This window comes from Peromyscus californicus, unplaced genomic scaffold (genome assembly GCF_007827085.1).
Source record: "Peromyscus californicus insignis strain IS unplaced genomic scaffold, ASM782708v3 Scaffold_8__1_contigs__length_139910024, whole genome shotgun sequence".
Taxonomy (NCBI): Eukaryota; Metazoa; Chordata; class Mammalia; order Rodentia; family Cricetidae; genus Peromyscus; species Peromyscus californicus.
In genome coordinates, this window is record NW_026294606.1 from 103,277,207 (window position 1) to 103,292,478 (window position 15,272).

The following is a 15,272-nucleotide window of genomic DNA, read 5'->3' on the forward strand; positions in this document are numbered from 1 at the left end:
ATGAACTCCCAAAGATATCAGGGATCTCAGGAGACATGACAGGCAGATCTGCCTGAGACAAAGGGCTATGCAGTGTATGAGTCCATTTACAGAAAATGCCTAAAGGAGGCAAATCCAGAAACACAGGAAGCGGAATAACAATTGCTTGAAGCTTAGAGGATAAAGTTGTGGTTTGAGGTGCCTGAGTGCCAATGGCTGGGAGTTTTCTTATGTTGGATGTTGAGCATGCCATGACGCTCATACCACTCTGTGACTGTATCAAAAGCCACTTATGTGTGTACTTAAAAATGGGTAAATTATATTGTACATGAATTACATGTCAAGAAAGCTGTTGTTATTACTTGACCTATCAGAAATGTACAGGTCAGCCCCTCTAGAGGAAAGCAAGATCTGGAGAATCATCAGAGCTGACCCAGTGGATAGAATGGCAGAGACAATAACTACAGGACCTCCTTCTTTATCAAGGCAAATCCCACAGGGAAGGCAACATCTTTGAGCCTATAATGACTTGGGTTGAAATTCGTCATCTTACCTGGACCAAAGACCATTAGGTTGTGCTGACCAGAAACTTTCATTAGCTTCTGTGGTACCTTTGCTTCTAGATATCAAAGCCGTCCTCAGCTAAAGCCAATGACAGGAGCTATAAGGTTCACACAGTGGTTAACTCTTAAAAGAAATCTATTTAGCATGCTTTCTGGTAGACAGTGCCTGCCCCTCCCCAGGCAGAAATTGCACAGTATTATCATAGTGTGTTTTCGGTTTTATTAAGGCTGGAGTAATTGTGAAAAGTTACACAGTATCTGTCATAACCATATGTTTTTTTCCATATGGATAAAATTGCTTTGGAGTTTGCCTCTGGAATAAATTTAAGCACCAGTAAATTGATGGTGATTTAAAATAAATAAATACATGTAAGTATTTTTTTAACTAAGCATGAAAGTATCAAAATTCAAAAGATGATCCTTTACAGGTAGCCTCAAGGAAAAAAATTTTCTGTGCACACATCACTATGAAATGGCAAGCTCAAGATTCCCTTTCTTGTCTGGTGAAAAGGCATCAGAGAATCTCCAAGTTCGGTGGCATATACCCGTCATCTCAGTTCTGGGGAGGTCGACTCAGGAGGATCATGTGCTTTAGATCAGCCTGGCTGGCTACACGGTGAGGTCTAGGCCAACCTAAGCTATACAGTAAGACACTGTCTCTAAACGACACAAAACCAAATGCATAAAGAAGAAGAGAGGAAAGGTATTGGAGTGGGGAACAGACACAAGACCTTGAAAAGGTTGTGATGTTGTATAAGTAGCACGTGCTAACCAATTGTACCAAGCGAGCATCCAATTCCTAAGGTTCCAACACTCTCACACAGACGTACATGCAGGCAAAACACCAATACATGTAAAAATAAGTAAAATCTTTTAAAAAAATGGTAGTGATGTGACATGAAGTTGAACCAATTTTACCACCTTCTTTATAAGCAGACCAGAGCAATAGGCAGATGCCTCACAACGATTTCATTTTTTTTTTTTTGTTCATCTCCATCAAAGCCCAGGCAGTGTGATTCACATTCACCCCTCTGTCTGCACACAAAAAAACCTTCAACTTTCAACATTTCAGTTCCATAGATAGTTTTAGGGTGTTATCAATTAAACAAACAGATTTTCCTCCCAGTGTAGGATGTGGGCTTCAAGATAGTTCTGATTTATATGCAGCGGGGTGGGAGAAGATGGGAGAGAAGATGGAAGGAGGGACTCTGAATTACGACTTTATCAGGACCACAGGGAAATGTCATCGGGTTACAGCTCTATAGAATCCAGCCCGTGGGTAGACAGTCAACGGGGAAGACACCAAGACTGATAGCAAACAGACTCGCATGTGTTCGCTCCCTTGTCAGTCTGAGAGAAAAAAAAGGGAAAGAATATGGAAGCCGTGGAAACTTTATATACACAAACATCTTCCCATTGGGTAAGGACTCCTGCTAAGCTGTGAATCCTGAAATATTTCCTTCTAAACACAAAATGAAAAAGGGAAAGCAAGCCACCAGGTTTTACTGTCTCCACAAAACTCTGACAGCAACCATTTACAGTTTTCTCCCGGCTCATCCTCTGCACCCCACCCCACAGTGCCTGCCTCTCCAGCTGCCACTCTTCCTCTCTTTCCTAATAACTTCCCATCATGTTAGCTCATGCCTAATATAAAATGGTGATATGTGGAGGAATTTTAAAAAGAAAATGAGAGGGGGAAAGGAAAAGAGAGGCAATATGATTGGGAGGAAGACAGGAGAAAGAGAGAGATTGAGAGAGATGGAGAGAATGTCAGCGCCTGGCGCTGGCATTTGCCTATTTAAATGCAGTCCTGCAGCCCTGACTGAGCTGAGTTATGAATTTCTGATCAGATAACTGATAGGTTATGGGAGGGGGTATAATCCCCATTGAGAAAGCCTTTGCCTCTAAGCAGGTCCAAGTAATTGCTTGCCCTTGAGAGACAGCCCCCTTACATTACCCTTTGTATGAATGTGTGTCCATGTCCATGTGTATGTTTGTGTGCATGCATGCGTGTGTGTGTGTGTATGTGTGTGTGTGTGTGTGTGTGTGTGTGTGTGTGTGTAGCTTCCCACACACATGCACATATACACATACTTTCCCTTTCTTTAAAAAAAGTCGAAATCATCATTTTATGATGACAAATACGTATTAATAATTGATGGTTGCTCGTATCAAAAAGCAGGCTATCCCTCAGCAAATCAGACAGGGTCACCAAATAAACCACAGTCTTTCTTTGCTCACTAAGTGACTTCTCTGCTTCACCCATCTCATTCTGTTATCCATGTTGATGACCCGACAGCAGTGTGGGAAAACTGGAGGAAACAGACAACACCGTGCTTGCACCACGTGCTGTGGCTTGCTTCCTGGTCGGCATTCTGCCTGTAGCTTCAAGGCAGGAGAGGTGCACACAATGGATCATGTGTTGCATGTACAGTACTTGAAGAAACCAGACTTCCTATTCCTATACATGGGGAAACAGACTTGAAGTCGCTTTGTGCAATCATGGCAGCCGACCATGAGTCCAGCTGCCATTAACCATTACACTGAGAGATTTACAGGTTCATTGAAACCTAGGTAACATGGTATTAGGTGTATAGTGAGGACTCCATGGGGGCTCTGGCTATGGCACAGTAAAGTTAGAAGCTGTAAACCTGGAATGGGAGCTGCTGAGGTACAGGGTATTGACCGCCCCCTACATCAGCTGCAGACATGCACAAAAGACCAGGGCCAATCTAACACGGGGGGGGGGGGGGGAGCACTTCAAGTCCTCTGAGTGCAATGGGTAGAATAACAGAGAAAGGTGTTTGGGAACGAAAGGGTAAGCGCTGTCATCACACTTAAAGAACAGCAGGTGGAACTCACCCCGGCCCCATTTCGATGTGACATCTTAGGATGCGCGCAGCATCTCATGCTCTTGTTTGCCTTCTCTGGCCAGGAGGAGGCTTCTGACATTCAATTGACAGGGGAAGGAACCTTACTGACCTGCAAACTGATTTGCCTGGCAGTACAGGTACCCTCCTGGCAAAAGCCAGTGCCCTACAAACCCGGAGCCTGCTATACCATTTGGGGAAGGGGGGTATTGAAACAACATCCCATCGAGACTTAGGTAGGTATGCCTTCCAAAACCAAAATCCACCGTGCCTGTCAATACCATCCCACTGTCAAAATGCCCTGCTCCTCTTTATGTCCCACATACACGTCGAGGTAATTTCTGTCCTCCTTATTCTATGCTATAGTGGATCCATTAAGCAAGTATGGATGGTAGGCAGGGGTGGGGTATAATCTGAGAGTGCAAATTATTACCTGATTTAGATTCATTACCGGCAGCCCTGCTGTCTGCATCTCACCAGCTCTTTAGAACGGGGAACTTGCCGAGATAGAGTATTATGTAAATCTTTCTGTCACAGATTATTGCCTCTATACATGACTTCCACAACGCACATTCCACAGTGCACATCTGCTTTCCTCATGTACTTACTACACACACACACACACACACACACACACACACACACACACACACACACACGCATGCACACACGCACGCATGCAGAGTTTCTGGTTTTTTAACCTTCTTCTTTGCCATTCCCCTGCTTCCTCCAACACTCATTATGGGGGAAATTACCTCCAACAGGAGGCTACTGCTTTCCTTCCATCCAATTTGCATAATTGCTGTTTTGTTGCTTTTGCCGTTTTAAGTGGATCCGCTGCTCCCCAGAGGGAAATGCGGATGGTGAAATTAGCTGGAGCTCCACTCCAGGTTATGAGTACAAGGGTGAGCCTGTGGGGCATTCTGGGTCACTCTGGATCACCAGCATGCAAGTGATTGCCAAGGATTACAGCTAAGGTTTTCAGCGATGGCCAACAACCCAGGTCAAATACACAGGCCAAGGACAGGGGAGATGACTCAGTGTTAGTCTCTCAAGCACGAGGACCTGAGTCTGAGTCCCAGAACCCACATAAAAGTACAAGCCTGGTGATGCACACAGCCCTGGGAAGGCAGAGGCAGCAAGACCCTTGGGCTCACTGATCATCCAGCCTAGGTGGTGAGCTCCAGGCAACTAAGAGAACCTGTCTCAGAAAATAGATGGGTCGCTCCAGGGATGTGACAATGGGTGGTCAATTATATCCTGCACGTACACACCACATTCATGCTCACACACACACACACACACACACACACACACCATGGGCTACTAAGAACCACAGAAAGTGTTAGCTTTGAATCAGTGCCTTGTGAGTTTTCTGTAACGTATTGTACCAAATCTGACACAGTTCTGGGTGCATCTGCTAAAGGGAGACTGTGGGAGAAAGCCAGCCTGTCCAGACATTCTCTCTCTGCTTCCTGGCAGCCCTAAAGTAAGCCACTTGGCTCTGCTCAGAACTTCTGTGGTGACAGCCTAGAACCTCTGAGACAGTGAGCCAAAATCATTTCTTCCTCCTTGTCCTGTTGAGGTATTTTGTCTCAGCAGCTCTAAGTCTGACTAATATGAATACAAAAACAAAAACCAAAAACAAATAAACAATAACAAAAAACAGGAAGCTACCTCATTTGGCAGAAAAAAAACTGTAAATGAAAGCAACTTCTGAAAAATGCAACATTTTAAGGCCTTTTCTTTGTGCCATTCCCACATGAGAGTAAGAGATATAGAAACATCCCTTTTCATCTTAAGTGTGGATATATCACACACTCAGAATAGTATAAACCACACATGTGTATTTGAAAGAAAATCTTATAACATACATCGTGTAACCTCCAGGCAGGTTCAGAAGATGGGTTTGCCTGAAATGTTCTCCCTAAGAACCTCTGCCCCCCACCCAGCAGTTCCCCGAGATGGACTCTCCCTATGACACCATCCTGCTTGCAACCTTGCAAGTGATGTCTACCCTTTCATATATGAACTAGGCCTACCTGTGTGCTTCTATCTACCTCTACATTATCTATTCCTTGCTTTATCCTTACACCAACCAGACACTCCATTTTGCCTGTTTCATGCTAATGGGCTCATGATTCTTCAGTGTTTTTTCAATGTAAGTTCACCCAGAACAGGGGAGAGGACTCAGTAGTAAGGTGGTCACCAAACAAACATAAACAGCTGAGTTCAGATATGCAGAACCAACAAAGAGAGTCAGCATGGAGACAGAGCGATGCCTAAAACTCATTGGCCAGTAAGTCTATCCAGGTCAATGAGCTGAAGGCTGGATGAGAAATCCTATCTCAAAAAATAAAGGTAGAAAGTCACCAAGAAAGGACAACTAGCAACAACCTCAGGCTTACACACTTACAGACCTACATACCCACATGCACAAGTACGCATGTAACACAATACACAATACTACACACATACACACCAACAAAAGGTTACTCATTATGACATCAGTAATATAGCACATTCATTTTTCTTACTGTGTAGTATTCCATATCATGAATCTACTAATCTTTTTGGTCTATTTCTACTCTTGAGGAATGTTTTGAGTATTTCTAGTATAAGGCTATTATAAACAATGCTACTGAGAACATTCTTGTTGATGTCTCACATTCAAGGCTTCCTTTTGGTTATGTAGGCCAAGAATGGAGACTGTGTCCTAGTACATAAGTAGGTTAAGCTTTATCAAGGAAACCCAACTTTTTCAATGGCTGTCTAATTGACATTCTCTTTAACAAATTTCCCAACATGTTCACCTTTGCCAACTTGTAAAAACACGGCTAGATACTCAGTATATAAACTTAGGATTTTCTGGTTTTAATTTTTATGTAAGAGAAGTCAAACATTTTATATATGTATTTCCTGGCTGATTGGTTTTGTTCTTTTGTGGGGGTTCCCAGATTTCCCATCTATTATGTGCTTGGACACTACTCTTTGGCCAGTTGTGTGTATTGCAAATATCCCTCTCTGGATGGATGTTTTCCTTCACATTATCTTTTCCTTTTCGGTGATGGGGACTGAACACAGGGTCTCACACATACAAGGTAAGCACTGTACACTGAGTTACATCCCTGCCCTGTTTGCTTTTCTTGTGGTATCTTATAATAAATACAAGTTAGTAGTTTCAATGGCTTGCTAGTCTATTTATCCTTTATGCTAGGATTTGTGCCTCATTTAAGATACTTCCCTCCATCTGAGGTCACGAAGAGACTCTCCTCAGCTATCTGCTAAATGATTCACCACTTTGCCAGTTACATCTTTATGTTTTGACTCCACTTAGAACTGGTCATCTCAAACACTAGGAACTGAGTAACCAATCACATTTCTTCTTTCATACAGATGAACAACTGTCACCATTTATTAAAAAGTCTTTCTCTTCCTCACTGATGAGCCAGTCAGACAGACAGACATACCAACTGCTTGTATTTCTGGTTGCTATTGTGTTCTATAAAGTCCATGAATTAGCCGGGCGGTGGTGGCGCACGCCTTTAATCCCAGCACTTGGGAGGCAGAGCCAGGCGGATCTCTGTGAGTTCGAGGCCAGCCTGGGCTACCAAGTGAGTCCCAGGAAAGGCGCAAAGCTACACAGAGAAACCCTGTCTCAAAAAAAAACCAAAAAAAAAATAAAATAAAATAAAAAAGTCCATGAATTAATAACTACCTGATGGCTAAACCAGCTTGAGGTGTAGGTGGGCCATAATGCATCCTGACATACAGCAAGATATTCCCTGATATATTTCCTTTGAAACTATTCCACTCCTCACATCTTTGCAAATGTACAATTCTTGTTTTCCAGTTGAGATCATGGTCAGAACCACACAGGAGCTTCAGGTCATTTTAGGCATCAGAAAATTCTGCTGAGCCTCATTCCTGGTTTCTTGATATTTTTATATTCTTGGAAATTGTCTGTTTTTTATTTTAATTCATTTTCTGTTTGTTGCTAGTTTAAAGATACACAGTCCATTTTTCCATATTGATTTTGTTTCTGGAAACTCTGCTAGATTTTACACATTTTAATAATTTGTCCAATGATTCTTTTCCATTGTCTAAATCTTCAATCAGATCACCTGTGAAAAATGACACTTTTATCTATTCCTTTCCAATTCTGGGTTTCTTTTCTTGCTTTTTCCTACAGTGCTACACTAAAACACCCAGTACAAGGGAATGGAGTTAAAGGAAGTGGTGTCTTAAAAATAACTTTTTTTCCCATTATTTGTCTGTAAGAATGATGTTTATTTTACATGTTTTTACATATTAATGCGATCACTCAGAAGGAATGTTCTTTCTAACCTACATTCCTGACAATTTTAAATGACTATAATGACCTTGTGAAAAAATGTTTCTGAATCTATAAAATGTGATCCTATTATTTTTCTTCTTTAAATAATTACATATAAGCCCAGTATGACCATGACTATAGTCTTGACTACTAGGAAGCTGGAGGATGACAAGTTGAAGACCTATCCAGGAGCCTGTAAAGACTCTACCCTCAAAATAAAAGCGAAAGAGCCATGGCAGTAGCTCATCGATAGAGCACTTGTCTGGCACACACGGGAATACAGGGTCAATCTCAGTATGCCAATAGGAATAATGGAATAACCAGTAAATTACATATTAACTGATTTTCTAATTAAACCAACATGTGTTCTAGGAACAAGCCCAAGTCATTCAATAATAGTCATTGTATGAAATGCTGCTTCTGAGCTGAGGATGTAGCTCGGGTAGTAGGATGTTAGGATGCTTGCTTAGCACTCACAGGTCTCTGGGTTCATCCCCGTCGTTGCATAAACAGCCTTTGGGGACAAAGGTCTGGAAACACAGCACTTGGGAGGCTTAGACAGGAGAATCAAAAGCTCAGGGTCATCCTTGGCTACATAACAAGTTCAAGGCCAGTCTGGGATACATGAGACCCTGTCTCAAAAAGCAATTATAAACCAATCAATCAATAAGTAGTTGGATTTGTGTTAGTCACCTTTCCAATGCTGTGACAAAATACCTGAGAGTGTCACTGAAGGGAAGAAAGAGTCACCCTGGCTCACAACTGTTGCTAGAGTTTCCCTGCCTGGCCCACAGTCAGGGCAAATCTCTTTCACCCGCCAGTCCCAAGCCGCTCAAACCCGATCAAGTAAACACAGAGACTTATATTGGTTACAAACTGTATGGCCGTGGCAGGCTTCTTGTTAACTGTTCTTACAGCTTAAATTAATCCATTTCTATTAATCTATACCTTGCCATGTGGCTTGTGGCTTACCAGTACTTTACATCTTCCTTGTCCTGATGGCGGCTGGCAGTGTCTCCCCCTCTCAGCCTTCCACTTCCCAGTTTTTTCTCCTCCTTGTCCCGCCTATCCTTCCTGCCTGGCCACGGGCCAATCAGTGATTTATTCATTGACCAATCAGCAACACATTTGACATACAGACCATCCCACAGCACCTCCCCTTTTCTTTTCTTAAAAAGGAAGGTTTTAACCTTTACACATCTCCAAAGTCAGCTTGGTATATTTGGGAATTTGGGCGTAGCTTCTCTTACTACTTCCTGCTGGAGGGGGGCGCTGTATCTTCTGGGGAAACAAAGAAAATTTTAGGATCATGGAGTAGTCCGTGAGGCTGTATCATCTGAGCCAGTTGCCTTGAAACGGTTTTGGATGTTGGATCATCTGGGCCATGGTGTCATCGGAGACCTTTCAGGTGGTCTTGGCTGGTCAAACCTGATGTGTCTTAATCTGGAACAAATCCATAGCTTCTTGCTTTCTGTGGAAACAAAAGAGACTCTTTTCCAAAGCAACATATCCTTACATCCAAATTTTGAAGTCAAAGTATCTTTAAAATATACGTACTGGTTTAACTCAGCTTCCTTTACAATCAAACATCTCTCTGTAGTTAAGAATCCCAAAGACAACACAATCCAGACTCTCTGTGTAATAGTCATCTCTACGTGGCTTATTTTTTATATTAATTTTACTGTTTCTTTAAAGACTTTATTTTTTAAAACCATGTATTTGTTTCTATACTGTATATATCACCTTTTTTTGTCTCTTTCAAGCCTACGTATATTTTACACACATTTTAAACTATTACATCTGAATCTGTCTTATTGTGAATCTATTGCTTTAAGCTGCAGCAGCTGTGGCTGCTGGCTCCGCCCACCGCAGCTTCCCAACATGGCGTGGTATTTTACCACCAGCTCTGGGAGCTATCGTGGGTCTATGCTTTTATCCAAGCAGCGTGTAGCCCAGAAACCCCTTTTTTTGTTTTGTACTAGCAAAGGCTAAATCCACAATGTAGCTTAATGTGCCACTTGCAGAGGCCTCATTCCCGCCATACTGCAGGTCGAGCGCACACGCCAGCAACCCGCCAGTAGCTCAAACCGGCAGCTGCCGCTCATTTGAGAGAGACAATTAGGAAGCTGTTTTTAGCTCCGTTTTAGAATCTTTTTTCTCAGGTTTTAGGTGGAAACTCTTGCCACCACGTTGGACGCCATTTGTTGCTAGAGTTTCCCTGCCTGGCCCACAGTCAGGGAAAATCTCTCTCACCCGCCAGTCCCACAGCCGCTCAAACCCGATCAAGTAAACACAGAGACTTATATTGGTTACAAACTGTATGGCCGTGGCAGGCTTCTTGTTAACTGTTCTTACAGCTTAAATTAATCCATTTCTATTAATCTATACCTTGCCACGTGGCTTGTGGCTTACTGGTACTTTACATCTTCCTTGTCCTGATGGCGGCTGGCAGTGTCTCCCCCTCTCAGCCTTCCACTTCCCAGTTTTTTCTCCTCCTTGTCCCGCCTATCCTTCCTGCCTGGCCACGGGCCAATCAGTGATTTATTCATTGACCAATCAGCAACACATTTGACATACAGACCATCCCACAGCACACAACGTCAGTCCGTGGCTGGTTGGTCCCACTGTTCAGATCTGTGACAAAGCACAAACATCATGGTGGAGAGGCCTGGTGGGAAACCGCTGCTTGCCTCGTGGTGGCCCGAAATAGAATGGAAGAGCAACAAGCGGGAGTTTTCAATGGCAGCCAAACCTTTCCCCTGTGTCCCCTCACATGGCACATCAGGCCATGACAGTTCGGTTTACTAACCTTTTGTTCTTGATTTTGCATCTGTGTTTCAGAGAAAGGTAGGCTTTAATTGTCATTTTGTTTTGTTTTGTTTTGTTCTGTGAGATCTCGGTATCAAGATCTCATGCTAGCCAGCTTGACAAAATGAGTTGCAATGCTTCCAACACTTTGGGGTTGGAATGAGGTAACTGCCAGGGGACAGGAGACTGTGGTACTTTGCCTACTTCAAGCCCACTTCCTGTTCTGCTCTTCTTTTTCCTGTGAGAATTACTCAAGGTCCAGAAAAAGGACAGACACTGTACCACTGAACAGGAAAGAAAAGAAAAAAATACAGACCTGTTAACAGGGCATGAAGAAATTGTCAACTAGCTAACTGAAAGAGAAAAATAATTCCAATCTAACAAGCAAATGTTTTCTACTCTGGAACTGGGAGAATAAGGCGAAAAGGTCAGGATCGTGAGAGTAAGGAGTCTGTGGGAAAGGCTAACTTTGGGGCTTTAAAAAGGGTCTTAGATGGCCAGCCCCAGTGTACCGAGGGAGATACAAGGAAATTGCTTCTGAAGACACCAGAGCGATGCAAAGTGGATTTATTGCCACTGCAGAAAGAAGTGTCCCTGGACAGTTACAGTACAGTGCTGAAATGATAGTGACAGGGACAGAAACGCTGCAGGAGTCTCACCAGAAGCAGAGCGTCCAGAGGACATCACTTCCTCCTCTCTACCCCTTCCATATCCTTCTCGGGGGTCCCCAGTGGCAGAATATACAGAGAAGCCTGCTGGCAAAGCAAAAATGCACCTTGCAGAGAGCTCCTGCCCTAGAATCACGAAACAGGATATGTAAGGTTGGGTTTACAGCCAAAAGATAATCGCTTCATAAATGGCACGCTACTAAATATATTGATGCTTGCCAGAATAGACGAGCTAGTGATGGAGAAGCCAAGGCCATCACTGAGAATCACACAGCATGGCTAAGCATCTCGATGATGCATCTGGGTTTCCGGAGCCCAATGCGGAGGCCTTCACTATTGCTCCTCTCCCATTACAGTGTTAGAACATTGCCAAGTGAGAACAAATGCTCCACATCCACACCCGGTGTGTGAGACACTCACCTTTTCCCATCCAGGATGAAGTATTGACTGTAGTATTAAGGCAATTCCACGTAGTTAAAAGGGAGGTTTATTCTGTGGGGTAACTTACAAGTAAAGGGATAGGTTACAGGGTCCAGGAAAGGTGTAGCTCAGTCTAGCAGTGTTCTCTGGAGAACTCTGCTCGTTCTACCTCCAGTGTCCAGGATCAAGGAACCAAGAGAGCCAGCACATCCGGATCTGGGGTCTTTTTTTTTTTTTTTTTTTTTTGGTTTTTCCATACAGGGTTTCTCCGTGCAGCTTTGCGCCTTTTCATGGAACTCACTTGGTAGCCCAGGCTGGCCTCGAACTCACAGAAATCCACCTGGCTCTGCCTCCCGAGTGCTGGGATTAAAGGCGTGCGCCACCACCGCCCGGCTATACCACCCTGAACGAGCCCGATCTCATCGGATCTGGGGTCTTAAGGTCTACTGTCTCGGCCCCACCTTATAGGCGTGACAGTTACCCAAGCCTCAATGGGGGTAGTACTTCCAGGCCAAAGCTGGGACAGCTACCCACTACAATGAAGTGTCTCTCGTTCCTTTACATTGAGGCTTGAATATCATCAGGTCTGATGGAAGCTTTAGTTAGTAGAAGATTAACAGCATGATGCATTTAGAGGCTCAGAGAGTACTTCACCTTCTTACCACTAGGAACTAAAGGCACCAAATGCAAACCTGTGCACTGGCCTCATAGGAAAGGACAGATCCCACAGGAAGAGGCCCCATTAGTCTCAGTATTTTGAGCCATTCCACATGAGATCATAAACATGCAAAGTCACCCCAGCCCACCTAGACTCAATCAAGCCAGCACCAACATCATTCCTCATAAGTGTAATGATTTATTACTCACTGTAATCTATTACCATACATAGCTAAGAAGTATCAGGGTTCACCACTCAGTGGATGGGAATGAAGCCATATCATTGTCAATCACGCCAAATTCCTGTTCTTATTCCATAGACTGACAGCATCCTGTACTTCCTTTTCAAAGCTTCTCACCCACCCACTCACCCCCCTAAAACATTTCTGATACTCTCATCATGGATCACTTGTCCCAATTTGCTTGGCTTGAAGAGTAGCAAAGCCATGTGAGTGAATATTGCCATGGTCATTGCTCTTGGGGTCCACTGGGAGAAAGCTAACACTTGGATCAAGCACACTTTCTCCAGACATTCCAAGGGTTGCCATCTCTGAGTGGTCCCAAAATTATGGGTTCTGGTTAAAAAAATGGCCAAACCTTCCTCTCCCTAACTCCATGCTCTAACTTTCCCATGGGCACTCATAAGTCCAGATTCCCCAAATCACAGAATAGCAAACTTCATGTTCCACTTCCATTTGTAAAACTAAAACAAAAGTAGCACACGTTTGAGTGAGTCAGAAAGAGTTTTCTAGAACATGGTTATGTTATCCCACCCACAAATTGAAATAGAATAGTGACATTGTCTCTTTTCAGATTTTTTTGACTGTCACTTCCTGGGACAGATCACTGGCTCCATGTCACCCAGTATGGATGTATGAGTCAAAGTAAAACAAGAAAACAGGACCACACTGGTAATCTCACACAGAACTGAACACAGGCAAATGGTTTCTTTGATATTGAAAAGATGGAGAAACTAAAATGGTGGGGGCAACTGTTACCCTTAAGGCTGGAGGTAGTTGCAGGAGAGCCCAGAGCTCAGATGCTGAGATGGTGAGGAAGTATTTATGAGTGAAGTTGGGACTGTGGGGATTACATAATGCCAGCACGAACACCAAGGAAGAGGCTCCAAATGGCATGTTCTGCTTCTTTAAGAAGTAGAGCTGTGGAGATTGCCCAGTCTGTAAATTGCTCCTCATGTAAGCCTGAAGACCTGAGTTTGATTCCCAGCACCCAATTAAAAGACCACTGTGGTGTTGAACATTTGTAACACAGCACTGGGGAGGCAGAAATAGATCCCAGGGGGCTCATTGACCAGCTAGTCAGGTCTAGTCAGTGAGTTCCAGGTCTCTGGGAGATGCTGTCTCAAAAAACAAAGTGAATGGTTCCTAAGGCACAACAGGAAGGCTGACCTTTGGCCTCCATATCCATGTGCACACAGGCACACATGCACCTGCATATACACACCCTAATACATTCGGGTGTGCCTGCACACACACACACACACACACACACACACACACGTACTCTATTCCATACATGTGTATGGCTACTGGGAGAAATGATGATGGAGAGTGAAAATGAAAAGCAGTCCTCTTCTCCCCATAGTCAGTTCTGGTCTCTGAGGAAGGTCACAAATTATTATAAGTAGAAGGCAGTGAACAAAATAATTGAGGCAAGTCACTTCAAAGTCCAGGTGTCCCTCGCATATATAATAAGAGGACGTAGCAGGTGAGAATGGCATTTTGGAAATGGCTCACAAGTGACTGGCACAATGGCAATCAATTGGAGGGAGTGGTAGATACATGCCTGTGAGGACATCACCACCAACAACAACATATCCATCACCTCAAAAGACTGACCTGTTAGCTATGAACAACTTACACATTCAGCAGGAAGCCACAGAGGTAGAACTGAGAGTCTCAGAGATGCTTTGCTGAGCTTCCTCCATCTTGTATAATCACTACACAACAGCAGACCCAGGACTCAACATTGACCCAATGAGTGTGGACAATGCTCGGTTCCCATGACCAAGTCTGTGCTGAAATTGTACTAATTTTTCCCAACATGCAGAGCTCTTCTACTTCTCTTGCCTTTTCAAGTACATTTATGACTATTCATTCTTATTGAGAAAAATATTGCCAAGGTTTTATAGCAAGTGCATTAAACATATATTAGTATCAACCTCAGGAGAGCTGGTGCCTTTTCTGCGTCAACTCTTTGAATCCATGAACATGGTATATCTCTCCATTTATTTTGATCTCTGGCTTCCTTCATCAATGTTTTAGAGCTTTCAGCGTCTAAGTTCTACATCTTGCATTAGATGCCTACCTAAACATTTTTTTTTATAAATTATTAAAGGATGGTTTTTGTTGTCATTTTATGGGTGATTTGTTTGTTTCTTTGTGATAATAGGAATCAAACCCGGGGTTTCATGCATGAGAGGCAATACTCTTCTGCACTATTATCCTCAGTCTTATCAGATGACTTTTGGAGAAGTTTTAAGTTTACAAGGGAAAAAAATGAGTGGAACTACAGAGTTCTCATACATCCCCTGACCTGACCCCTCTGCCATTTCATTAGTCTTGTCATGTTAGCACTTTATGAATGAATGTTAGTGTTGTGCTACATTGTTACTGTGAATGAGCCAATACTAACATGTTAACCAAAATCCACAGTCTACACTAGCATCCACTCTTCGTGATGTACCTGCAGTGGGTTGGTTTTCAACCAATATATCCACTATTATAGTAATTTCTGCACCCTAAAATCCTACGTGTTCCAGCCACTCATCCTGCCCTTCCTTCCTCACTCCCTCAACCCTACCACCTGCTTACATTCTGCTACCTTGTAACTTTTCATTTCCCAGAATATCATATTGTTGAATTATATGCTATGTATCTTTTCAGATCAATTTCTTTCACTTAGAAATGTATGCTCAAAGTTTCTTCTAGTCTTCTTATAGCTTGAAGGC